Source organism: Penaeus japonicus, unplaced genomic scaffold (assembly GCF_977035675.1).
Source record: "Penaeus japonicus unplaced genomic scaffold, GWHDUDI00000001_assembly GWHDUDI00000004, whole genome shotgun sequence".
In the NCBI taxonomy this organism is placed as follows: Eukaryota; Metazoa; Arthropoda; class Malacostraca; order Decapoda; family Penaeidae; genus Penaeus; species Penaeus japonicus.
The window spans coordinates 22,294,333-22,301,832 of record NW_028234406.1 but is presented as its reverse complement, the minus strand read 5'-3'; the positions used below and the strand labels follow the sequence as shown (position 1 = coordinate 22,301,832).

General features: G+C 40.8%; 1 protein-coding gene and 1 long non-coding RNA gene across 14 annotated transcripts in view; one reads left to right on the top strand and one right to left on the bottom strand.

The window, feature by feature from the left end:
- LOC122262101 (protein PALS1) overlaps positions 1-7,500 on the top strand; it is a 245,322-nt gene that overhangs the window by 146,218 nt on the left and 91,604 nt on the right. The window lies entirely within an intron of this gene.
- The window catches only part of LOC122262103 (uncharacterized), a 28,835-nt gene that overhangs the window by 2,876 nt on the left and 18,459 nt on the right, over positions 1-7,500 (bottom strand). For 5 of the 9 annotated variants that reach the window (XR_015190996.1, XR_015190998.1, XR_015190997.1 and 2 more), the window contains one exon: positions 4,130-4,260. The exons of 3 other annotated variants lie outside the window; for them this stretch is intronic. This is a non-coding gene — a long non-coding RNA (uncharacterized LOC122262103). Of the gene's footprint in view, positions 1-4,124; positions 4,261-7,500 lie in introns of those variants that run through there. One more of the 9 variants, XR_006223955.2, reaches the window with a different exon arrangement.

The window sequence follows — 7,500 nt, the reverse complement described above, 5'->3', positions numbered from 1 at the left end:
ATGTAATGACAACACGTTGGGTCAGCTTCCCATTTATTTTTAAACGCCTTGCATTTAAAATTTTTCCATCGTATGTCATATCATCGGTTTCTATTTCCTTTGGGACGTCGAACACGATGAGGTTGGTGCATTGTCCTTTCCCGTAGACTTTTGCTTTCTCAAGGACTTCTCCCATTGCTCCGACTGTTGTTATCTTCGCAAGAATTTCTTCGTTCTTGCAGCGAACGTATACATTGTTTCGTCCAATTCGTATTTCTAATGAATCCTTGATTTTGTTGTAAGGATCCACTTTGAGAGCCTGGCATATCCAGCGATATTTATCTCCTGGAGTCCGGAGTTTGCTGTCTCTCTTGAAATGGACACAGAGGTGCCCGGGCGTAGTAATTTTCACAGAAGCGTCAGGTGCAGGTAGCTTCCTCTTTGCTGTTTTCCTCATTCTCTCTTCATGCTTGTTGGCAATAGCACCACCGCCTATGTCTACCTCAGAGAGGGCGTCATATCTGCCCTCAGTCTCCATTCCTTGAACAGAGGTGGACATTGTTCTAGAAGGGGGGGCAGGGTCGCCAGAGAGCCCGACCGGAGCGGCCTAAAAAAACAAACACGGTCACTCGGTACCCCGCACAGCCTCGCGTCTGTGGGCATACGGAGGATTTTCACTGATTTAGCTTCCAATGTATGTATTGTTTGTCACTAATAAACCACAAATGATATGAAAATAATCATATCACGCACTATGGCATAATCCAGGTGCCAGGTCTGCGAAGACCTGCTTATACAGGTGACACAGATCCTTGAGGATAGGACACGAGTCATGAGAGAGGTCAGAATACACGTCCTCTCACGTCGGTGACACGACGTAGACTGGAGAGAGAGAGAGAGAGAGAGAGAGAGAGAGAGAGAGAGAGAGAGAGAGAGAGAGAGAGAGAGAGAGAGAGAGAGAGAGAGAGAGAGAGAGAGAGAGAGAGAGAGAGAGAGAGAGAGAGAGAGAGAGAGAGAGAGAGAAATAGAGGGGGAGAAAGAGAAAGAGAGAGGGGAGAGAGAGAGATAGTTATTCAAACGGACCAATTTAGATAGAGACGGAGACGGAGAAATAGACTTGGATAGAGGTTTAATTACTGAGAGAGAGAGAGAGGGGGGATATATGAGAATATATATTCCCGAAAAAAAATATTACTAAAAACGTAATTATAGGGCAAGGATGTGATACGGAAATTATTGAATATTAGACGAGAAAGGAGAAACATATATAATGGAAGGGAGACGAAGATTCAGGAGAAATGCTAATGATAAAAGGACTCGAAGGAGAGATGAGGAGAGGAACAGCTTAAGTAATAAACCTCAATGATGCCAGTGGGCGAGGGGAATACGGCAATAAAAGGCTGTAAAAGGAGAGTGGCGTAATAGACAAAGGAGCCGGGGCTCCTATTGGCTATGGTGCACTATGGCTTTCTTTTGTATGTGTGTTAAGATAAGCATTTTGTGAATACTCTTTTTTTCTTATCTTGTTCTCAATTTTTAACTATGTTATTTTGGTATATGAACAATGTATATCAATGCGTGTAAGTACGAACGCATGCGCACACACACAAAAATCACACTTACACTCGCACACGCACACACTCAGAGAGAGAGAGAGAGAGAGAGAGGGATAGGGAGAGAGAGAGAGAGAGAGAGAGAGAGAGAGAGAGAGAGAGAGAGAGAGAGAGAGAGAGAGAGAGAGAGAGAGAGAGAGAGAGAGAGGAGAGAGAGAGAGAGGGGAGAGAGAGAGGGAGAGAGAGAGAGAGAGAGGAGAGGAGAGAGAGAGAGAGAGGGAGAGAGAGAGAGAGAGAGAGAGAGAGAGAGAGAGAGAGAGAGGAGAGAGAGAGAGAGAGAGAGAGAGAGAGAGAGAGAGAGAGAGAGAGAGAGAGAGAGAGAGAGAGAGAGAGAGAGAGAAAATCTGCCAGTTTGTGAAGAAGGCGGTTTTGGTCTGTCACACTTCAATCACATGATTGAATCCAGTCTTTTAAAAATCATTACAACGCCACGTTTTCATAAGTCTCTGTTAATCTCAAAGCTGAGCATTCGAAATCCCAGGTGTTTTGCATTTCATGGAGCGTCTTGGTCTTTTGGACAAATTAGAGATTCGCTCAACTGTCATTTGTGAAAATAGGGTCTTCTTTTAGCTCTTTAGTTTTGGCCAACCGAATTGCGGATTAGATCCAAAGTTTTTCAAAATTATTAACGGTTTGAAGTATTACTTCACCAATAGCAATATAGTTAGATTTAGCACGAATGTAGAAGAAAACGTGCTTATGTGTTTTTAGACCTATCGTGCCGGACCTTTAATATGGAAATGTTTGGTATATTTGTTTCTCCACTGCAGCATCTAAACCCGAATTTGTTTCCAGTCCTATGTATGTAATAAATGCAAGTACGCATATTTTTAACGTAATTACGAACAAGCACTTTGGAATATGTACTCTGAGTATATAACTGTTAGAAGATACAGACAAAGGCAAAGAATGAAGCAGCAGAGAAAAGAAAAGAAAGGAAAAGCCTCGAGGGTGTTGTAGAGGACATGAATCGATTAGAAAGTAGATCTTGGTGACTTCAAGTGCTGATTATTAACACCGGTAATGAGTCCAGAATATTCTCCGGACTCTACCATTATATATATATATGCATAAAAAAGGCGAGATTCTGGTGACAAGACAAAGATGCGTTCTTATATGCTACCCTAGCTGCTAGCTCAGTCGAACGTAAACTTGATTACGTGTATTCCAGTCGATACGATATTACATGATGCAAGTGCGTATTTTTGTGCATTGGTATAGATCATGTAATCATATTTCTCATAGCAGTTGATCTAATAAAACGTATTACATTACATTATGCAATATAATAGTTTCCCTATAGTTTGAATTGCAAGGTCTGTTATGAAACTGAGCAAAGTGAAACCTTAGATTTACTTTGAAGTCAATCTAGGGACTATAATGATCCAAAGGTTTTGTTCCGGGAACGGTAATATATTCTTCATTATATCTATTATTGCAATTATGGTTGTTAAGGTAATGACAGTAATAATAATTATAATACTAGTTGAAATAATGCAAGAAATATCAGTGGAAATGATAAAGATGATAATGATAAAAAGGACAGAAATAGTATTAATGAAAAAGATAATGATAATAGTAATAATTATGATAATATTAATGATTTTAATGATAATGATACTGATGATAATGTTTATAATAATTGTAACAGTAATAATGATAATTGATAATAACAACAATAATAAAAAGGATGATGATAACTACTATTGTTGTTGTTGCTATGATCATTATCATCATTATTCTTATCATGATTGTTGTTGCTGCTGATATTTTTATGACTTTTATCATTGTTTCTCTAACTCCTATTTCTGTCATGATAATCAGCATCATCATCCGCGGAATCACAGCTGTTACAAGAAGGTATATTGACATATAAACACCACATTCAAGAACATAAGAAATGCTTCGGCATCATCTTAAAAACGCGAGAATTTGAAGAAAAAACACTGCTGGGACGAGAGGGTTCCTTGTGCAAGTCGTGTCTACGCAGATCTAATCATAATAGGCCCAGTTGTTCGCGTGTTCCGTTTGCAGAGTTGATGAATACGCTTCCCGGTTCCCTTACGCTAAACCGGAAGAGGTGAAGAATAGAAATTTGCTCTGAATAATTTCTTAGCTCCCCCACCTCCAGCCTCTTCCCCCTTCCCCCTTCCCAATCCCCTTCCTCTTCTCCTTCCCCTTCCTTTTCCTCTTCCTCTTCCCCCTTCCCCTTCCCCTTCCCCTCCCCTCCCTTTCCCTTTCCCCTCCTCTTCCCCTTCCCCTTCCCCCTTCCCCCTTCCCCCTCCCCCTTAACCCTTAACCCTTCCTTCTTCCCCTTCCTCCTTCCTCCTTCCTCCTTCCTCTTTTCCGTCCCGTTCAATAGTGGCTGAAGTGAGAAACGCGCGGAAAGTTTTAATGAAACGAGCCACTACCTGCGAAGGAGTTGCCAGGGGGGGAGGGGGGAGGGAGGGGATGGGTTGTAGGAAGACATGGAGAAACTTGGGCTCTTGCTAAGTCCGCCCTACACACGCCCATTGCACGCCCGCACGCCTCCTCGCCTCGGGAACTTAGCTGGGAACGGAAGCTGCAGGCCATTCGCGGGTCATTCTGCATGGGCTTTGGGTCGTCATGCACAAGATTGGATGCGTTAGGCATTGTGCTCTTCGGGGAGTCCGGAAGAAACTGCTCACTGAGTGAAGGGGAAATAGATGTCTTTGTCATTATTTTGCGTTATATCATGTAATATTGTTCAATTCCATGCTATATCACAATGCAATATCATGTCATGTTAAGTTAGATCATGTATCTTCATCATGTTATATTCTGTAATGTAATGTCAGAGCGTATTATACGTAAATATACATGATATAATCCCTGTTTGTTTTACTTTATATAATTCAGTTATACCATATCGTATATGCGATTTTATCATTACGATTTCCATCTACCAGTAATGAATTTCCAAAAAAAAATTAAAGTATATACAGAAAGGTTAGTTGAAGGTGATGTAACTGTAGGGCGTAGGAAATATCATATCCCCTATTTTAATTCATGCGTTGGAAAAGCAGGATCCCAAAGTCTGTATGACAAAGGATGCGAAAAAATAAATGCGCGGGAATCTCCCTTATTTGAATAGCTGGGTTTTATTGCAAAATACTAACGCTATGTTGCAGGGTTGATTGGATTTAATTGCCACAATTCAGGATCTATGCAATTATGAATATATATATATATATATATATATATATATATATATATATATATATATATATATATGTATGTATGTATGTATGTATGTATGTATGTGCGTCTGTGCGTGTGTGTGTATGTGTGTGGTTGTGTGTGTGTGTATGTGTGTGTGTGTGTGTTTGTGTGTGAAGATACGGACACAAACAAACAGAGGCAAATGCGAAAGAGAGAGAAAGAGAGAGCGAGTTAGAAGATAGAGAGAGAGAGAGAGAGAGAGAGAGAGAGAGAGAGAGAGAGAGAGAGAGAGAGAGAGAGAGAGAGAGAGAGAGAGAGAGAGAGAGAGAGAGAGAGAGAGAGAGAGAGAGAGAGAGAGAGAGAGATAGAGAAAAGAGAGAGAGAGAGAGATTGAGAGACAGAGAGAGAGATATCTGTCTATTTACGTATGTGTGTGTGTTTGTATATAAGCGCGTGTACATATTTGCATTTCCATGTGTAACTTGACGCCACAGTCGGAGCCGATAGAGGCAAGAGCAACAGACTGGAGGAATGGGGAAGGAGATGGAAGGGAGGGAGGGAGGGGGGGTAGTAGCCCTAGTAGCAGCAGCAGCGAAGATCTCGACAGTAGTCTCTCGCACGCCTCTCTACCTTTAATGTTTGACCTGTGCTCTTTCGCTTACACCTTCAACATTTAACCGAAGGGAGGAGGGGGAACTTTCTAAATGGTTATGATAAAACGTGATTCCCTGCAGGCCGGGAGCTCAAAGTAGTAAGCGCGATTCACAGTGCAAAATCTACGGGATTTGTCGTACGATTTGATTTACCCATTGCGCACTTGAGTTTGAAGGGAGACGCTAGGTTATGGTTGTTCTGTAATTCTAAAATTCCAAGACTGTAAGGAGTCGTATTGTTTTCATGTCAATGTCATAGCGACTGCCATGACGTGATTTTTTTTTCTTTTTGTGTGTGTATGGGGGAAGGGACATTTGGCTTCCGAATTATATTGTTAATATTATGTTTATTCCTTACCTTTGATTAATCGGTATGTCTGTTTTTCATATTATATAAGACTGATTTATGGAGTGATGTGATTACATTTTATCTAGTTATATAAACGTTAAGCTTGTGCGTGCAGCTTTGTGTGTGTGTGTGTGTGTGTGTGTGTGTGTGTGTGTGTGTGTGTGTGTGTGTGTGTGTGTGTGTGTGTGTGTGTGTGCACGTGTGTGTGTCTGTGTATGTGTGTGTGTGTTAGGTTTGTTTTCGCGTATAATGACTGTTATTCCCGAGTCACAACGGTTTTACGTGGAGGACAGATCAACAGATGTTATTGATATGTGGTCGAATCGTTAATAGGACATCAGGGGGTGGCAACACACATTTTGTTTTCTGGCACTGCACTGGGACTCGCACAAACGACAATATGGTAAACCATATTGTCGCACATAGTCCTAAAACATCTGCTTCACTTTTGGTGATCAAGTGTTAGCATGTTCTATTTTGATGGGTTATCTCTGAACAATGAACTGAAGTTACAACAATTTTCAACTGATTTCTCCTCTTGTAAGTGATTGAGTAAGACTAAATATGTACAGGCCAAACTTAGATGTCACCTTGACCATGGGAAATGTGTGAAATATTCATAAAGCTTCAAACTTGGAGTATCCACCATTTTGTTCCAATGGCTCATTTCATTATTTAACATCCCTGAATGTAAATTATATGGATTATATAAACGTTCAATGTCCTTCCTTCTCCCTTCCCTCGGTGATTATAACTAAGAAATATTGATTCTACGGATGACTAACTTGTCTTAGAATCTTAGGAGGTGGCTGTCTCTTGGTTCAATCGCAGGACGAATATGTTTTCTTCTTTTATAGTTTATTTCGTTAGGTATATTTCGCGTCTGTCTTTATTTATTCATTTATCTATTTTTTTTAGAAGTGCCGATTGTTTTTGTTTTTTTTCTCTCTGCTTTCTTTTTCGCGTTTTTATTTTTGTTCGCTTCTTGTTATCTTATTTTTCTCTTATCTTTTCTTCTTGCTTTTGGTCAGCTCCTTTCTCCTCTTCCTATTTATACAATTATTAATTAATTATTGACCTGTGTTTTGCTTCTCTCTCGAGTCTTTTCGACCATACCATTCTTCACTTCTTCCCTTTTTCGCTTCTTCTCTTCTACTTTAGTTTATTCCATGTTCGCATTATCCTGCCACAGTATTTTACGACGCCGTTAAAACATACAAATAAAAAATCGTACATCGCATCGCCTATTAGAGCGGCCATTACTCTGCAAAGTCACTCATAACTTTCTTCGGCGAGCGGAGTGAATCATACATGAGTGACCGGATCACCCGAGCGGAGACTGCAGCCCCGTAACTCAAGCGGCGGAAGGTGTTTCCAGGAGTCATTTTCCAGGTGGCTGCGAAGGAAAATGTGGCTCGGTTAACTCCCCTTGACAGCTTTACGGCCTGTAATACCCTGTGGGGGAGAGTATCGCATTTTTTTAACCTCTTTCTCGTTTTCTTTCTCTCTCCTTGGATTTGTATTGGTCTATTTGTTTCTCTCTTTATTCTTTCTTTTCTCTCCACCTCTCTCTCTCACGCACTCTCAAGCCATCAATCGCGGATGTGTTTAAATGTGTGTGAGTACAAACATGTGCACACTAACGTGCACTCTAAGGTTTCGAGTATGATTACACTCGGCATCTGACCGTAAACCTGAAATAATTGAAGTGTCTAGTCTGGCG